This window comes from Chiloscyllium plagiosum, unplaced genomic scaffold (assembly GCF_037043375.1).
Source record: "Chiloscyllium plagiosum isolate Xiang-an unplaced genomic scaffold, Cpla_swu_hap1 HiC_scaffold_26, whole genome shotgun sequence".
NCBI classification, from domain to species: domain Eukaryota; kingdom Metazoa; phylum Chordata; class Chondrichthyes; order Orectolobiformes; family Hemiscylliidae; genus Chiloscyllium; species Chiloscyllium plagiosum.
This window is the reverse complement of record NW_028270164.1, coordinates 470646-489341: the sequence shown is the minus strand read 5'-3', so window position 1 is coordinate 489341 and position 18696 is coordinate 470646.

The window sequence follows — 18696 nt, the reverse complement described above, 5'->3', positions numbered from 1 at the left end:
ATAAAAGTGTTGAAGGCTGAACTGTAGTCAATGAGTTGGATTCTTATGTAGCTGTTCTTGGTGTCAAGATGTTCTAGGGAGGAGTGAAGGGCAAGTGATATGGCATCTGACATGGATCTGTTGGTCCAATAGGCAAATTGGAGTGAGTCAAGAGTAGTGGGGAGGCTGGAGTTGATTAATGCCATGACCACCGAAGTTAGGGCCACTGAGCGGTAGTCATTGAGACGTGTTACATGAGCCTTCTTCAGCACAGGGATGATGTTGGCCCTCTTGAAACAGGCAGGGAGAGTGGCCTGCTGCAGGGAGAGGTTGAAGATGTCCTAGAAGACGTCCGCCAGTTAATCTGCACATGCTCTGAGTACACGGCCTGGTACTCCGTCTGGTCCCAATGCTTTCCTTGGATTCACATGAAGGAAACTGACCTCTGATGCAGTGACTGTTGGGAAAGGTTTGTCAGGACTTGTCGGAATAGGTGTTACCTTTCTGCTGAAATTCTGCTCAAAGTGAGCATAGAAGGCGTTGAGACGATCTGGAAGGGATGTGCCATCGTCTGTTATCTTGCACTGCCTCCTTTTAGAACATGATAGGGGGATGGAACCAGAGGAGTAGGGGCAGTAGATGCAGAATTTAAGGAAGAGATAGAAACCAAAGCAAACATGACTAAGAACAGGACCGGCTGGGAAACGCTGCTGAACAGAGCAGGGGAGGAAGTCTGAAATGCATGTGTTTCATTTTGAGAAGTATAATAGGCAAGGTAGATGAATTATGACATTATTATGATTATAGAGACTTGGCTGAAAGAGGGTCAGGACTGGCAGCTGAATGTGCCAGGATTGAGATGTTTCAGGTGTGATAGAAAGGGATGGAAAAGGGATGGGAAAGTTGCAAAGCTGGTAAAGGAGCATATCATAGTTGTACTGAGGGAGGATACATCAGAGGACTCATGCAGCGAGGCAGTATGGGTAGAACTCAGGAATAGGAAAGGTGAAATCATAATGCTAGGGATATACTACAGGCCTCCTGATAGCTGGTGGGAGATAGAGAAGAGAATATGTTGACAGATTTTGCAAAGATGTAAAAACAGCAGGGTTATTGGTGGGTGATTTTAACTTCCCCTGTATTGATTGGGACTCACTTCGTGCTAGGGGTTTGGATGGGGCAGAATTTATAAGGCCCATTCAAGAGGATTTTTTGGCACAGTATGTAAACAGTCCAACCAGGGAAGGGGTAATTACTGGGCCTGGTTTTAGGAAATGAGCCCGGCCAGATGAATGAAGTTTCAGTGGGGGAGCATTTCGGGAGTAGTGTCCATAATATCATGAGTTTTAAGATACTAATGGATTGGGATAACAGTTGTCCTTCGGTGAAGGTGTTAAATTGATGGAAAACAACAATATTAGGCAGGAACTGGAGAATGTTGATTGGAGGCTGTTGTTTGAGGGTAAATCTACATTGGCCATGTGGGAGTATTTCAAACTGTAGCTGATAAGAATGGCAGGGAGAGTGGCCTGCTGCAAGGAGAGGTTGAAGATGTCCTAGAAGACGTCCGCCAGTTAACCTGGAGTGGCATATTTCTGAGAGAATGAAGGATAGGTGTGGCATGTTAAGTGAACTTTGGATGACCCAGGGATGTTAGAACCTTGGTCAAAAAGAAAAAGGAAGCATACGTAAGGTCCAGGAAGATGAGAACTGATCATATAAGGCAAGTATGAAAGAACGTGAACAAGGAATTAGAAGGGTTAAAAAGGGTCATAAAAACAGGATTAAGGAGAATCCCAAGGCTTTTTATGCATATAAAGAAAGCAAGAGAGTAGCCAGGGAAAGAGTTGGCCCACTCAAGGACAAAGGAGGAAATCTATGTGTGGAGCCAGAAGAGGGAGGTGAGGTCCTAATGAATACTTTGTGATATTCACTAAAGAGAAGGAATTGGTGGAGGATGATCTCAGAGAAGGGAGTGTCAAGTTTATAAACCAAATTGTTATTAAAAAGGAAAATGTGTTGTGTATTCAGGTAGATAAGTCCCTGAGTCCCTTTGGGATCTATCCCAAAATAATGAGGGAGGCAAGAGAATAAATTGCTGGAGCATTGACAGACATCTTTGCATTGTCTTTGGCCACAGGTGAGGTCCCAGAGGACTGGAGAATAGTCAATGTTGTCCTATCGTTTAAGAAGGGTAACAGGGATTATCCAGGAAATTACAGGCCTATGAGCCTCATGTCAATGGTAAGGAAATAATTGGGGAAGATTCTCTGGGACTAGATCTGTGAACATTTAGAAGCAAACAGACTCATTAGCGATAGACAGCGGGGTTTTGTGTGGGGGAGATTGAACCTCACTAACTTGATTGAGTTTTTTTGAGGAGATGATAAAGATGATTGATGAGACAAAAGCATCAAAGATGTTGTCTATGTGGATTTCAGTAAAGCCTTTGACAAGGTCCCTCATGATAGACAGGTACAAAGGTTAAGTCACATGGTATCAAAGGTGAGCTGGCAAGATGGATACAGAGCTGACTTCACCATAGGAGACAGAGGGTAATGGTGGAAGGATGCTTTTCAGAATGGAGGGCTGTGACTAGTGGTGTTCCACAGGGATCAGTGCTGGGACTTCTGCTGTTTGTGATCTACATAAATTATTTGGAGGAAAATGTAGCTGGTCTAATTAGTAAGCTTGATGATGATACCAAGATTGGTGGAGTTGCAGATAGTGAGGAGGATTGTCAGAGGATACAGCGGGATATAGATCAGTTGGAGGCATGGGCAGAAAAATGGCACATGGAGTTTAATCCGGACAAATGTGAAGTAATGCATTTTGGAAGGTCAAGAACAGGTGGAAATTATACAGTGAATGGCAGAACCCTTAAGAATATTGAAATTCAGAGGGATATGGGTATGCAGGCCACTCTAGGGAGCAGCATGGCTAGATAGGATTGTGAAAAAGATGCTTGTCTTCATTGGAAGGGGCATTAAGTTTAAGGATAGATAGGTAATGCTGCAGCTTTATAGAACTTTAGTTAGGCCACACTTGGAGTATTGTGTACAATTCTGGTCACCACACTACCAGAAGGATGTGGATTATTTGGGGAGGGTACAGAAAAAGTTTACCAGGATGTTACCTGGCATGGGGGATTTTAGCGATGAAGAAAGGTTGGATAGATTGGGTTTGTTTTCCTTGGAACGCAGGAGGTTGAGGGACGACCTAATACAAGTTTATAAGATTGTGAAGGGCATCGATAGTATGGAAAATATGAGGCTTTTTCCCAGGATGAAGGGGTCAATTACTGAGGGACACAGGTTCAAGGTGTGAGGGGGGAAGTTTAAAAGAGATATGCGAGGCAAGTTTTTCACACAAAGGGCAGTGAGTGCCTGGAACGTGCTGCCAGAGGAGGGGGTGGAAGCAGACACAATAGCAGCATTCAAGTAGTACCTGGATCAAGTGAAGACAGTTTTAGAATGGAAGGGCAAAATGTGTCAGCGCAGGCTTGGAGGGCTGAAGAGCCTGTTCCTGTGCTGTATTGTTCTTCATTTTTAGACCCAGCCATTCACCAAGGAAAATCATCCTTGGAAGGTTTGCTGAAAATAAAATCCAACAGCTTTTCCAGAGCAGGGTTTGGACAAAGATGTCATAAATGAAATGGGCTATACATCACTATGGATGCAATCGTGTTTGTGAATTCAGAGAAGTACAACATTTTTCAGTAATAATGGAGCTAAAGCCCAGTGACACTGACCATTATCTCGCCAATTTGAGGAAAGAGTCTGGTGTTCATTGTGAGGTGATGAGGGAAAAAGGTCTTTGATGGGTTTCCTGCCAACCAACATTCCCATTGTATGACTCTCGGAAGCAGTAAACTACAGGCTTCCATACAGTAGTCAGAAACTGGGATGCAAGATATACCAGGAGATAGAAAAGACATGTAGGAAAGCAAAATTACGGTGATCATGGGGGATTTCAAAATACAGGTAGACTGGTAGTGGATCACAAGAAAAGGAATTTGTGGAATGTCTACAAGATGCTTTTGAAGCAACTTGTGGTGGAGCCCACTAGGGAACAGGCAATACTGGATTTAATGTTGTACAATGAGGCAGATTCAATAAATGAGCTTAAAGTGAAGAATAGGAAGGATATTATTAAATTGGAGAGGATTCAGAACCAGAATGTTGCCGGGACTGGACAATTTGAGTTATTCGGAGAGGCAGGGTAGGCTGGGACTACATAGGAGGTTGAGGGTGACTTAGTAGAGGTTTATAAAATCATGAGGGGCATAGGCAAGTTGAATAGCATGGGTCTTTTCCCTAGGATGGGGGATTTCAAAACTAGGGGACATATTTTTAAAGTGAGAGGAGGAAGTTTTGAAAAGGATCGTGTGTGCAATGAACTGCCAGAGAAAGTGATGGATGCAGGTATAGTTAGTGTTTAAAATACATTTGGATAAACACATGCATAGGAAAGGTTTGGAAGGATATGGGCAGAAAACAGGCAAGTGGGATTAGTTTAATTTGGGAAACTTGGTTGGCATGGACTAGTTGGAATGAAGGGTTTCCATGTTGTTTCCATGCTGTTTCAATGAACCCTACGGATCATAATATGATTGAATTTACTCTGCAATTTGAGAGGGAGAAGATAGAATCAAAAGTAATAGTATTAAAGCTGAATAAAGGCAACTACAGAGGCATGAGGGAGGAGCTGGGTAGAATTGACTGGGAGAGGAGCCTAGCAGCAAAGATAGTGGAACTGCAATGGCAGGGGTTTCTGGGAGTAATTCAGGAGATACAGCAGAGATTCATCCCGAGGAAAAAAACAGCACGGTGCAGGGTGGTTGAAGCTGACTAGGGAAGTCAGGGATAGCATAAAATCAAAAGAGAAAGCATATAATGTAGCGAAGGCCAATGGGAAGCCAGAGGATTGAGAAGCTTACAAAGACCAACAAAGGACAATAAAAACTGAAATAAGGAGGGAGAAGATTAAATATGAGGGTAAGCTAGCCAGTAATATAAAGCAAAGACTGGAAAAGTTACTTAAATATATAAAGGGTAAAAGAGAGGCAGAATTGGGCATTGGGCAGCTGGAAAATGACGCTGGACAGTTAGTAATGGGGAACAAGGAGATGGCTGAGGAACTGAATAATTACTTTGAATCAGTCTTCACTGTGGAAGACACAAGTAATATCCCAAAACTTCAAGTGGGTCAGGGGCCAGAGCTGAGTGTGGTGGCCATCACCAAGGAGAAGGCGCTTGAAAAACTGAATTGCCTGAAGGTGGATACATCAACTGGACCAGACGGATTACACCCCAGAATTCTAAGGGAGATAAGCTGAAGAGATAATGGAGGCATTAGTGGTTATCTTTCAGAAATCACTGGAATCAGGGAGGGTCCCAGAGGACTGGAAAATCACTAACATAACATTCCCGTTTTAAAAAAAGGGAGTAAGGTAGAAGATGTAAAATTGAAGACCGAATAGCCTAACCTCGAGCCTGAGTAAGATTTTGGATTCTATCGTGAAGGATGAGATTTCTGAATTCTTGGAAGTGTATGGCAAAATAGGGCAATGTCAGCAAGGTTTCATCAAGGGGAGATCATGCCTGAGAAATCTGCTGGAATTCTTTGAGGAGGTAACGAGCAGGTTAGACCAAAGAGAACCAATGGATGTTATCTACCTGGACGTCAAGAAGGCCCTTGACAAGGTGCCGCACAGGAGGCTACTGAGTAAGATAAGGGCCCATGGTGTTAGAGGCAAGATGCGAGCATGGATAGAAAGCAAAGGAATAAAAGGGTCCTTCTCAGGATGGCAACCAGTGACAAGTGGTGTTCCGCAAGGCTCAGTGTTGGGACCACAGCTTTTCACTTTATACATTAATGATCTAGATGAAGGAACTGAGGGCTTTCTGGCTAAGTTTGCAGATAATACAAAGATAGGCGGAGAGACCAGTAATATTGAGGAGGTGGGGAGGCTGCAGAAGGATTTGGACAGGCTAGGAGAGTGAGCAAAGAAGTGGCAGATGGAGTACAACGTGGGAAAGTGTGAGGTAGGAAGAATAAAGGCATGGGTTATTTTCTAAATGAGGAGAAAATTCAGAAGTCTGAAGTGCAAAGAAACTTGGGAGTTCTAGTCCGGGATTCTCTCAAGGTAAACCTGCAGGTTGTCAGTAGTTAGGAAGGCGAATGCAATGATGACATTTATTTCGAGAGGACTTGAAGATAAAAGCAGGGATGTACTTCTGAGGCTTGAGAAGGCTCTGGTCAGACCACATTTGGAGTATTGTGTGCAGTTTTGGCCCCATATCTCAGGAAGGATGTACTGGCTCTGGGGTGTATTCAGAGAAAGTTCATGAGAATGGTCCCAGGAATGAAAAGCTTAACGTATGAGGAATAGAACATATAGAACATAGAACAATACAGCACAGAACAGGCCCTTCGGCCCACGATGTTGTGCCGAACATTTGTCCTAGATTAAGCACCCATCCATGTACCTATCCAATTGCTGCTTAAAGGTCACCAATGATTCTGACTCTGCCACTCCCACAGGCAGCGCATTCCATGCCCCCACCACTCTCTGGGTAAAGAACCTGGGTAAGAACTCTGAGTCTATACTCGATGGAGTTTAGAAGGATGAGGGGGGATCTAATTATGCAGAATACTGAATGGGTTGGACAGAGTGAATGTTGGGAAAATGTTTCCATTGGTAGGAGAGACTAGCACCTGAGAGCACAGCCTTAGATGAAGGGGAAGACCTTTTAGAACAGAGGTAAGGAGAAACTTCAGCCAGAGAGTGGGGAATCTGTGGAATTAATTGCCACAGAAGGCTTGGAGACCGGGTCAGTGAGTATATTTAAGACTGAGATAGGTAGGGTCTTGAGGCTGCTGATAGCAGAATTCAGGGAGCCAGGAGAGAAGCTAAAGAGGAGCACCTCAAAGGTAGTGATCTCAGGATTGCTACCAGTGCCACATGCTGACCAGGGTAGAAATGAAAGAATAGGCAGGATGAACACGTGGCTTGAGAGATGGTGTAAGGGGGAGGGGTTCAGATTTGTGGGACATTGGGACCAGTTCTGGGGAAGGTGGGACTATTACAAATTGGACGGCCTACACCTGAACCAGACTGGAACTAATGTCCTTGGGGGAGTTTTTGCTACTGTTATTGGGGAGATTTTAAACTAATGTTGGAGGGGGCTGGGAACCAGAAGAGAAAACTAGTAGACAGTGAGGTGGAAACTAGAGACTGTAAGGATCATGGAGTTAGCATTACCAAGAGGAAGAGTAGGCAGAGAGCAGATGAATGCAAAAGAACTGGCGGCCTGAAGTGCATATATTTTTCTGCAAGGAGTATAGTGGGTAAGGCAGATGAATTTAGGGCTTGGATTGGTGCCTGGGGCTATGACGTTATTGTGATCACAGAGACTTGGTTGAAAGAAGGGCATGATTTGCAACTAAATGTTCCCCGTTACTCAGAAGGGAAGGGTGAAGAAGAGCAGAGCAGTAGTAATTGGGGACTCGATAGTTAGGGGCACAGATAGGCGGTTTTGTGGGAACGAGAGAGACTCACGTTTGGTATGTTGCCTCCCAGGTGCAAGGGTACGTGATGTCTCTGATCGTGTTTTCCGGGTCCTGGAGGGGGAGGGGGAGCAGCCTGAAGTCGTGGTCCATATTGGCACCAACGACATAGGTAGGAGGAGTGCCGAGGATGTTAGACAGGCTTTCAGGGAGCTAGGTTGGAAGCTCATAGTTAGAACGAACAGAGTTGTTGTCTCTGGTTTGTTACCCGTGCCACGTGATCGAGAGTCGAGGAATAGGGAAAGAGAACACTTAAATGCGTGGCTACAGGGATGGTGCAGGAGGGAGGGATTCCGGTTTTTGGATAACTGGGGTTCTTTCTGGGGACGGTGGGACCTCTATAAACAGGATGGTCTACACCTGAACCTGAGGGGCACCAGTATCCTTGGGGGGAGGTTTGCTAGTGCTCTTGGGGGGGGTTTAAACTAACTCTGCAGGGGCATGGGAACCCAGATTGTAGCTTCAGGGTGCAGGGCCTGGAGTGTAGGGAGGTTAGGAACATGGCATCAATTTCCAAGGAGGGTGTCTGTAAACAGGAAAGTGGCTTGAAGTGTGTATACTTCAATGCAAGAAGTATACGAAATAAGGTAGGTGAACTTGCAGCGTGGGTTGGTACCTGGGACTTCGATGTTGTGGCTATTACGGAGACATGGCTAGAACAGGGACAGGATTGGCTGTTGCAGGTTCCTGGATTTAAATGTTTTAGTAGGGTCAGAGGTGGGGGTAAAAGAGGGGGAGGTGTGGCATTGCTTGTCAAAGATAGTATTACAGTGGTGGAAAGGACGATGGATGAGGACTTGCCATCTGAGGTAGTTTGGGCTGAGGTTAGGAATAGGAAAGGTGAGGTCACCCTGTTAGGAGTCTTTTACAGGCCTCCTAATAGTCCTAGAATCATTGAAGAAAGGATAGGGAAGGTGATTCAGGAGATGAGTGACAGTAATAGGGTGGTTGTTATGGGGGACTTTAACTTTCCTGATATTGATTGGGAAAGCTATAGCTCAAGTTCGTTAGATGGGTCAGTGTTTGTTCAATGTGTGCAGGAGAGTTTCCTGACACAATATGTAGACAGGCCAACAAGAGGTGAGGCCATACTGGATTTGGTTCTGGGTAACGAACCAGGCCAGGTGTTAGAATTAGAGGTAGGTGAGCACTTTGGGGATAGTGACCATAATTCGGTGATTTTTACTCTCGTGATGGAGAGGGATAAGTGTGTACTACAGGGCAAGAGTTATAGCTGGGGTCAGGGAAATTATGATGCGGTGAGGCATGACTTAGGATGTGTGGCTTGGAAAAGTCGACTCCAAGGCAAGAGTGTAAATGATATGTGGAGCTTGTTCAAGGAGCAACTATTGAGTGTCCTTGATAATTATGTACCTGTCAGGCAGGGAGGAAAGGGTCGTGCGAGGGAGCCGTGGTTTAATAAGGAATTGGAATCCCTTGTTAAATGGAAGAGGGCGGCCTATCTCGAGATGAGACGTGAAGGTTCAATTGGGGCGATTGAGAGTTATAGGGTAGCCAGGAAGGACCTGAAGAGAGAGCTAAGAGCAGCAAGGAGGGGACATGAAAGGTCCCTAGTCGGTAGGATTAGGGAAAACCCTAAGGCTTTCTATAGGTATGTTAGGAATAAAAGAATGACTAGGGTAGGAATAGGTCCAGTCAAGGATAGTAGTGGGAAGTTGCGTGTGGAGGCGGAAGAGATTGGGGAGACACTGAATGAATACTTTTCTTCAGTATTTACTCAGGAACAGGGCATTGTCGTCGATGTGAATACTGAGACACAAATAAGTAGAATGGATGGCTTTGAGGTATGTAGAGAAGAGCTGTTGGAAATCCTGGAAAAGGTGAAAATAGATAAGTCCCCTGGGCCTGATGGCATTTATCCTAGGATTCTCTGGGAAGCAAGGGAGGAGATTGCAGAGCCATTGGCCTTGATTTTTATGTCCTCTTTGTCTACAGGAGTAGTGCCAGAAGACTGGAGGATAGCAAATGTGGTTCCCTTGTTCAAAAAGGGGAGTAGGGATAACCCTAGTAACTATAGGCCGGTGAGTCTCACTTCTGTTGTGGGCAAAGTCTTAGAGAGAATTGTAAGGGATAGGATTTATGCACATCTGGATAGGAATAATGTGATCAAGGATAGTCAGCATGGTTTTGTGAAGGGCAGGTCGTGCCTCACAAACCTTATTGAATTCTTTGAAAAGGTGACGAAGGAGGTTGATGAGGGGAAAGCGGTGGATGTGGTATATATGGATTTTAGTAAGGCGTTTGATAAGGTTCCCCATGGTAGGCTACTGCAGAAAATACGGAGATATGGCATTGAGGGTGAGTTGGAGGTTTGGATTAGGAATTGGCTGGATGGAAGAAGACAGAGGGTAGTAGTTGATGGCAAAGTTTCTTCATGGAGTGCCGTCACTAGCGGTGTTCCGCAAGGATCTGTTTTGGGACCATTGCTGTTTGTCATTTTTATAAATGACCTGGAAGAGGGGTTAGAAGGTTGGGTGAGCAAGTTTGCGGATGATACGAAAGTCGGAGGAGTTGTTGACAGTGAGGAAGGATGTGGCAGGTTACAGCAGGATATAGAGAAGCTGCAGAGCTGGGCAGAAAGGTGGCAAATGGAATTCAATGTAGCTAAGTGTGAGGTGATTCACTTTGGGAAGAATAACAAAAAGATGGGGTACTGGGCTAATGGTCGGATACTTGGTAGTGTGGATGAGCAGAGGGATCTTGGTGTCCATGTACACAGATCTCTGAAAGTTGCCACCCAGGTAAATAGTGCGGTGAGGAAGGCATATGGCGTACTGGCTTTTATTGGTAGAGGAATTGAGTTCCGGAGTCCTGAGGTCATGATGCAGTTGTATAAGACTCTGGTGCGGCCGCATCTGGAATATTGTGTGCAGTTTTGGTCGCCATACTATAGGAAGGATGTGGAGGCACTGGAACGGGTGCAGAGGAGGTTTACCAGGATGTTGCCTGGTATGGAAGGAAGATCGTATGAGGAAAGACTGAGACACTTGGGGCTGTTTTCACTAGAGAAAAGAAGGTTTAGAGGTGACTTGATTGAGGTGTACAAGATGATTAGGGGGTTAGATAGGGTTGACAGTGTGAACCTTTTCCCGCGTATGGAGTCGGGTATTACAAGGGGGCATAGCTTTAAATTAAGGGGGGGTAGATATAGGACTGAAGTTAGGGGTAGGTTCTTCACTCAGCGAGTCGTAAGTTCATGGAATGCCCTGCCAGTAGCAGTGGTGGACTCTCCCTCTTTATGGGCATTTAAGCGGGCATTGGATAGGTATATGGAGGATAGTGGGTTAGTATAGGTTAGGTGGGCTTGGATCGGCGCAACATCGAGGGCCAAAGGGCCTGTACTGCGCTGTATTCTTCTATGTTCTATGATATAGACGCTTCTGACAGGACAGGACAGGAAGGGAAGTAAAAGGGGGGTGGGGGGGGGGTGGAGTTGCATTGCTGGTCAGGGATGATGTCACAGCTGTGCTAAAGGAGGACACTATGGAGGCATTATGGGTAGAGTTGAGAAATAAGAAGAGTTCAATTACATTGTTGGGGCTGTACTACAGGCCTCCCAACAGTGAGTGTGAGATAAAAGAACAAATAGGTCAACAGATTATGGAAATATGTAGAGGCAACAGGGTAGCGGTGATGGGAGATTTTAATATTCCCAACATTGACTGGGATACACTTAGTGCCAGAGGTCTGGATGGGGCAGAATTTGTAAGGAGCGTCCAGAAAAGTTTTCTAGAGGAGTATGTCAATAATCTGATGAGGGAAAGGGCCATATTGGACCTGGTGTTGAGGAATGAGTCAGGCAAGTGGTAGAAGTTGCAGTGGGGAATTTCTTTGGGAATAGTGACCATAATTCTGCAATTTTTAGGATACTCATAGACAAAGACGAGAGTGGTCCGAAGGGAAGAGTACTAAACTGGGCCAAGGCCAATTATATCAAAGTTCGGCAGGAGCTGGGAAATGTAGATTGGGAGCAGCTATTTGAAGGGAAGTCCAATTTGAGATCTGGGAGGCTTTCAAAGATAGGTTAAAGATCAGGACTGGCATGTCCCTTTGAAAACAAGGGATAAGAAAGGCAAAATTCGTGAACCGTGGATGACAGGAGAAATTGTGCAACAAGCCAAGAGGAAAAAGGAAGCGTACATAAGGTCCAGGCAGCTCACAATGGAAAAGGCTTTAGAGGACAATCGGGAAAGTAGGACCAATCTTAAATGAGGAATCAAGCGGGCTAAAGGGGGTCATGAAATAACTATAGCGAGCAGAACTAAGGAGAATCCCAAGGCCTTTTATTCATATATAAGCAAGAGGGTAACTAGAGAAAGGATTGGTCCACTAAAGGATAAGGAAGGAAGGTTGTGTGTCGAACCTGAGAAAATGGATGAGATTCTCAATGATTACTTTGCATCAGCATTCACTGAGGAGAGGGACATGATGAATGTTGAGATTAGAGATAGAAGTTTGATTAGTCTGGATCATTTTGACATAAGGAGGGAGGATGTGTTGGGTCGGTTAAAGGATATTAAGGTGGACAAATCCCCAGGACTGGATGGGATCTATCCCAGGTTGCTGAGAGAGGTGAGAGAGGAAATAGCTGGGGTCCTTAAACACAGGTGAAGTGCCGGAGGACTGGAGGGTTGTTCATTTGTACCCCTGTACAAGAAGGGTAGTAGGGATATTCCGGGTAACTACAGACCAGTGAGCCTGACGTCAGTGGTGGGAAAGTTGCTGGAGAAGGTACTGAGAGATAGGATCTATTTATATTCTATTTAATTTGGAAAAGAATGGGCTTATCAGTGATAGGCAATATGGTTTTGTATGGGGGAGATTGTGTCTTACCAACTTAAGAGAGTTCTTTGAGGAAGTGACCAAGTTGGTAGCTGAAGGAAGGGCTGTTGATGTCATATACATGGACTTTAGTATGGTGTTTGATAAGGTTTCCCATGGTAGGCTGATGGAGAAAGTGAAGTCACATGATGTGAAGGGTGTTGAGCAACAGGAGACAGAGAGTAGTAGTTGAAGGGAGTTTCTCGAAATGGAGAAAGGTGACCAGTGGTGTTCCACAGGGATCAGTGCTGGGGCCACTGTTGTTTGTGATATACAAAAATGATCAGGAAGAGGGCATTGTTGGTCTGATCAGTAAGTTTGCAGATGACACAAAGGTTGGTGGAGTAGCAGAAAGCATAGGGAACTGTCAAAGACTACAGGAGAATATAGATAGACTTGAGAGTTGGGCAGAGAAGTGGCAGATGGAGTTCAATCCAGGCAAATGTGAGGCGATGCATTTTGGGAAGTCTAACTCTAGAGTGAACCATACTGTAAACGCAAGAGCCTTGGGAAAAGTTGATGAGCAGAGAGATCTGGGAGTTCAGATCCATTGTACCCTGAATGTTGCTGCACAGGTGGATAGAGTGGTAAAGAAGGCATATAGTATGCTTGCCTTCTTTGGACGGGGTATTGAGTATAAGAGCTGGCAGGTCATGTTAAAATTGTACAAGACTTTGGTTCAGCCACATTTAGAATACTACATACAGTTCTGGTCGCCACATTACCAAAAGGATGTGGATGCTTTGGAGAGGGTGCAGAGAAGGTTTACAAGGATGTTGCCTGGTATGGAAGGTGCTAGCTATGAAGAGAGGTTGAGTAGGTTAGGATTGTTTTCATTAGAAAAAAGGAGATTGAGGAGGGACCTGATTGACGTCTACAAAATCATGAAGGGTATAGACAGGTGGATTGAGATAAGCTTTTTCCCAGGGGTAACGAGAGATCACATGTTCGAGGTGAGAGGTGAAAAGTTTAAGAGGGAATACATGCTGAAACTATTTTACACAGAGGGTGGTAGGTGCCTGGAACACGTAGCCAGCAGAGGTAGGAGAGACAGGCACGGTAGATTCATTTAAGGTGCATCTGGACAGATGCACGAGTAGGTGGGGAGTACAGGGATACAGATCCTTAGGAATTGGGCGATAGGTTTAGACAGTCGATTTGGATCGGCTTAGGCTTGGAGGGCCAAAGGGCCTGTTCCTGGGGTGTAAATTTTCTTTGTTCTTTATCAAGGGAATCAAGGGTTATGGGGAGAAAGCAGAAGAATGAGGCTGAGCAACTTATCAACCATGATAGAATGATGGAGCAGACTCAATGCGCTGAATGGCCTAATTTCTGCTCCTTTTTCTCATGGAGTTTTGGAAATCTCTGAATTGAGTTGTTGAAGGGGGACCTGAAACTCAAAGGGCAACAGTCCAATTTTGGTAAATGGAAAACAAACTGACTCCAGAAACTTGGAGAAGAAATACAACTCCACTCAAGCAAGTTAAATTAAAGTAATTACGACTCAGCGACAGCGATTCCACCGATAGAGTCTGTGCCATCATTGTGAGAGTAATTTAATATTTGATGTCAGGCTGATGTCGATGGGCCATCATACCTGTCAGTTTCACAACCATCTGTCAAACATCTACCTATTATACGCCAACCAGTTACACAAATGCCATTACATAGCTGCCCTTGGAACATCTGTCTGTTGCACATCTGCCAGCTGTACATTAGTCTGTTATTTACCTATTGTGCCTATGTAGCTCGTGGTGGCACAGTGGCTCAGTGGTTAGCACTGCTGCCTCACAGTACCAGGGACCTGGGTTTGATTCCAGTGTAATGAAGTTGAAGGCGTGCATTGTACCTTTAAGAGAATGAATGCTGTTTTGCACTGAGAGTTTACAAGCACCTATTGTATGACTAGCTAGCAGTCTCTGGAAAATTGAAAATATGTAACATTTGGCTGTGAAACAGATACCTTGAGTTTTTGAAACATTGAACAAAGAAAAGTACAGCACAGAACAGGCCCTTCATCCCATGATTTTGTGCCGAGGATTAATCCTAATCCAAAATGAGATAACCTAACCTCAACTCACTGCTATCCATGTGCATGTCCAGCAGTCGCTTAAATATTCCTAATGACTCTGCTTCGACCACCACAGCTGGCAACGCATTCCATGCATTCACAACTCTCTGTGTAAAGAACCTACCTCTGATGTCTCCTCTATACCTTCCTCCTAACACCTTAAAACCATGACGCCTCATGCCAGTCAATCCTGCCCTGGGGAAAAATCTCTGGCTATTGACTCTAAGCATGCCTCTCATTACCTTGTATACCTCGATCAGGTCACTTCTCTTCCTCCTTCTCTCCAAAGAGAAATGTCCGAGCTAAGTCAACGCCGAGAGCTGCGGATTTGCTGAGAGGTGCGAGGGAGGAGCGAAGGACTTCTGGGAAGTTTTTAAGTGGGTGAGATCTAAGTGGGTGAGCCACAAATCATGGTACATATTGACACCAATGATATAGCCAAGAAAGGGATTGAGGATCTGAAAAGTGACTACAGAGAGTTAGGTTGGAAGCTGAAGAGCAGGACAAGTAGAATAGTGATCTCAGGCTTGCTACCGGTGCCATGAGATAGTGAGATGAGGAACAGTCAGCTGGTGCAGGAGGGAGGGGTACAAATGTCCTGGGTGGGAGATTTGCTCTTTCGATTCGGGAGGGTTTAAAACTAGTTTGGCAGGGGAGTAGGAATCAGAGCCACATGTCTGAGATGGGGTCAGTTGCAGATGGGGCAGTGACAGGATGTATTGAATCTATCAGGAAGGTTTCTCACGTGATGAAACAAAGCGATCGGTTAAAGTGTGTCTGCTTTAATGCAGGGTGTGTCCGGAATAAGAGTGATGAACTTTGAGCATGGATCAGTACTTGGGACTACGATGTTGTGGCCATAACCGAGATGTGGGTTCCACAAGGGCAGGAACGGTTGCTTGATGTTCCAGGGTTTAGAACGTTTAAAAAGAACAGGGAGGGTGGAAAAAGAGGAGGGGGTGTAGCATTGCTAATCAGAGAGTGCATCACAGCTACAGAAACAAAGGTTATTGAGGAAGGTTTGTCTACTGAGTCAGTATGGGTGGAGGTTAGGAACAGCAAGGGAACAACCATCACATTGGGGGTTTTCTACAGACCACCTCATAGCAGTAGAGAGACTGAAGATCTCATAGGCAGGAAGATTCTGGAAAAATGCAGATGTAGCAGGGTTGTTGTTATGGGTGATTTCAACTTTCCCAATATCGACTGGAACCTCCTTAGTGCAGATGGTTTGGATGGAGCCGTTTTTGTCAGGTGTGTTCAGGAGGGTTTCCTTACTCAGTATGTAGACAGACCGACGAGGGGAGAGGCCATTTTGGATTTGGTGCTCGGCAACGAGCCAGGACAGGTGTCAGATCTCGCGGTGGGAGAGCACTTTGGTGACAGTGATCACAACTGCCTCACATTAACCATAGCCTTGGAGAGGGAAAGGAGCAGATACCAAGGGAAGATATTTAATTGGGGAAAAGGAAATTATGACGCTATCAGACAGGAGTTGGGAAGTACAGACTGGGAGCAATTGTCCACAGAAAGGGCACAGCAGATATGTGGAGACTATTTAAGGAGCAGTTGTTGCGAGTGATGCATAAATTTGTTCCTCTGAGGCAGGTGAGAAGGGGTTAGATTAAGGAACCTTGGATGACGAGAACAGAGGAACTTCTCGTCAAAAGGAAGAAGGCAGCTTACATAAGGTGGAGGAAGCAAGGATCTAACACAGCTTTAGAGGATTACAGGCTTGCTAGAAAGGAGCTCAGAAATTGACTGAGGAGAGCAAGGAGGGGGCACGAGAAAGGCTTGGCAAGAAGGATTAAGGAGAACCCAAAGGCGTTTTACTCATACGTAAGGAATAAGAGAATGATCAGGGAGAAGGTAGGGCCGATCAGGGATAGCGTAGGGAACTTGTCCGTGGAGTCTGAGCAGATAGGGGAAGCCCTAAATGAGTTTTTTGCTTCAGTTTTAACAAAGGAAAGGGAACTTGTTGTAAATGAAAACTTAGAGGAGCTGGGATACAGTCTTGACCAGAAGATGTGTGCAGTTTTGGTCGCCATACTATAGGAAGGATGTGGAGGCACTGGAACGGGTGCAGAGGAGGTTTACCAGGATGTTGCCTGGTATGGTAGAAAGATCGTATGAGGAAAGGCTGAGGCACTTGGGGTTGTTTTCATTGGAGAAAAGAAGGTTTAGGGGTGACTTGATAGAGGTGTACAAGATGATTAGGGGTTTAGATAGGGTTGACAGTGAGAATCTTTTTCCACGTATGGAGTCAGCTATTACAAGGGGGCATAGCTTTAAATTAAGGGGGGGGTAGGTATAGGACAGATGTTAGGGGTAGGTTCTTTACTCAGCGAGTCGTGAGTTCATGGAATGCCCTGCCAGTAGCAGTGGTGGACTCTCCCTCATTATGGGCATTTAAGCAGGCATTGGATAGGCATATGGAGGATAGTGGGCTAGTGTAGGTTAGTTGGGCTTAGATCGGCGCAACATCGAGGGCCGAAGGGCCTGTACTGCGCTGTATTGTTCTATGTTCTATGTTCTAACATTCACGGTTTTTCAAAGTTCAGGATAGAGAGACAGAAAGGAAAGGGAGATGGTTAAGGAGGAGATTAACACAACAGTAAGGAATGACATTAGCCTGGACAATGTGGAATCTGTTTGGGTACAGCTGCGGAACACTAAGGGGAAAAAGACATTAGTGGCAGTTGTGTATAGACAAACAGTAATTGTAATGTTGGGAAACTGTATCAACCAGGAAATTAGAGTTGAATGCAGTAAGGGTACAGCAGTTATTATGGATAACTTCAATATACATATTGATTAGATTAATCAAACTGGAAGCAGTGTGATGGAGGAGGATTACCTGGAATGTATGAGGGATGGTTTCCTTGCCCAATATGTCAAGGAACCGACTCGAGAGCAAGTCATCCCAGACTGGTTATTGTGTAATGGGAGAGGATGAATTAGCTACACTGTGGTGTGAAATCCTTTGGGAAAGAGTGATCATAATATGGTAGAATTCTTCATTAAGATGGAGAGTGACACAATTAAATCTGAAACTAGGGTCCTGAATTTAAAGAAAGCTAATTCTGATGTTATGAGGCATTGACTAGGATGAACTATCCAAGGATAATTAAAGGTTGATGGTGGATAGGCAATAGCAGACACTTAAAGAACACATGGATGAACTTCAACAATTGTACATCCCTGACTGGCATAAGAGTAAAACAAGGAAGGTGGCTCAACCATAGCTAACAAGGAAAATCAGAGATAGTATTAAAGCCAATGGGAAGCATATAAATTGGCCAGGAAAAGCAGCAAACCTAAGGACTGTGAGAAATATAAAATTCAGCAGAGGAGTTTAATACGGAAAAGGAAAATTGAATATGTTATGGACTAGGCCAGACCACTCAAAACATTATTAAACAGGCAGCCCAGACTATAACTTTACTATTTGATTCGGTAAGTGTATAGTGAAAATTACCTTGAATAAGTTAGCTAGGCTGACTACCAGGTTTTAAAACAGACAAGAATTTAGTCACAAAATTACGGAATGAAACACAAAGAACAGAATATAGAATACCCACAGAACTCCGTCTATCCAAACTAGACGTAATTATGCTGTTCTGAAAAATACATGCAACATTCCCAATAAACAAACCCCTTAAACACAGGGCAAAAATGAAACAAAGGCTGACAGGTCGAAGTTAGAAGGAGAGATAGAGGTTTCAAGCCTTCTCTGCTGAACTGACTCAAACAAGACCTCAGCTTTTAAGCCTGACCATTCCTCTTTCATTATACAGGTCACTTCTAAAACAAAAGGTTTTGGCCTAAAGTCTCATCTGTTTACATATAAACATAAAGACCTCTCAGTAACCCTTTCATCTCTGTACCAAACCAGTCATTTACGAGCCCGTTCAGATTAGGTTGGGATATCTGGTCGGCATGGATGAGTTGGACCGAAGGGTCTGTTTCTATGCTGTACATCTCTTTGACTCTATGACTCTAACTTCCTCTGGCAGCTTGTTCCATGCACACTATGAATGAGTTAGATTGAAGGATACATCTCTATGACTCTATGATTCTAGGTTAAGAATACCAAAACTCTATTTAAGAATGAGGACAATGAGCCCAGCTCATCACAATTTATATAAAAGACTTGGCTGAAGGAATCAAATGTAATGTTTGCAAATTTGCTGATGACAGGAAGATAGGTGGGATTGTCAACTTGTAGCAGG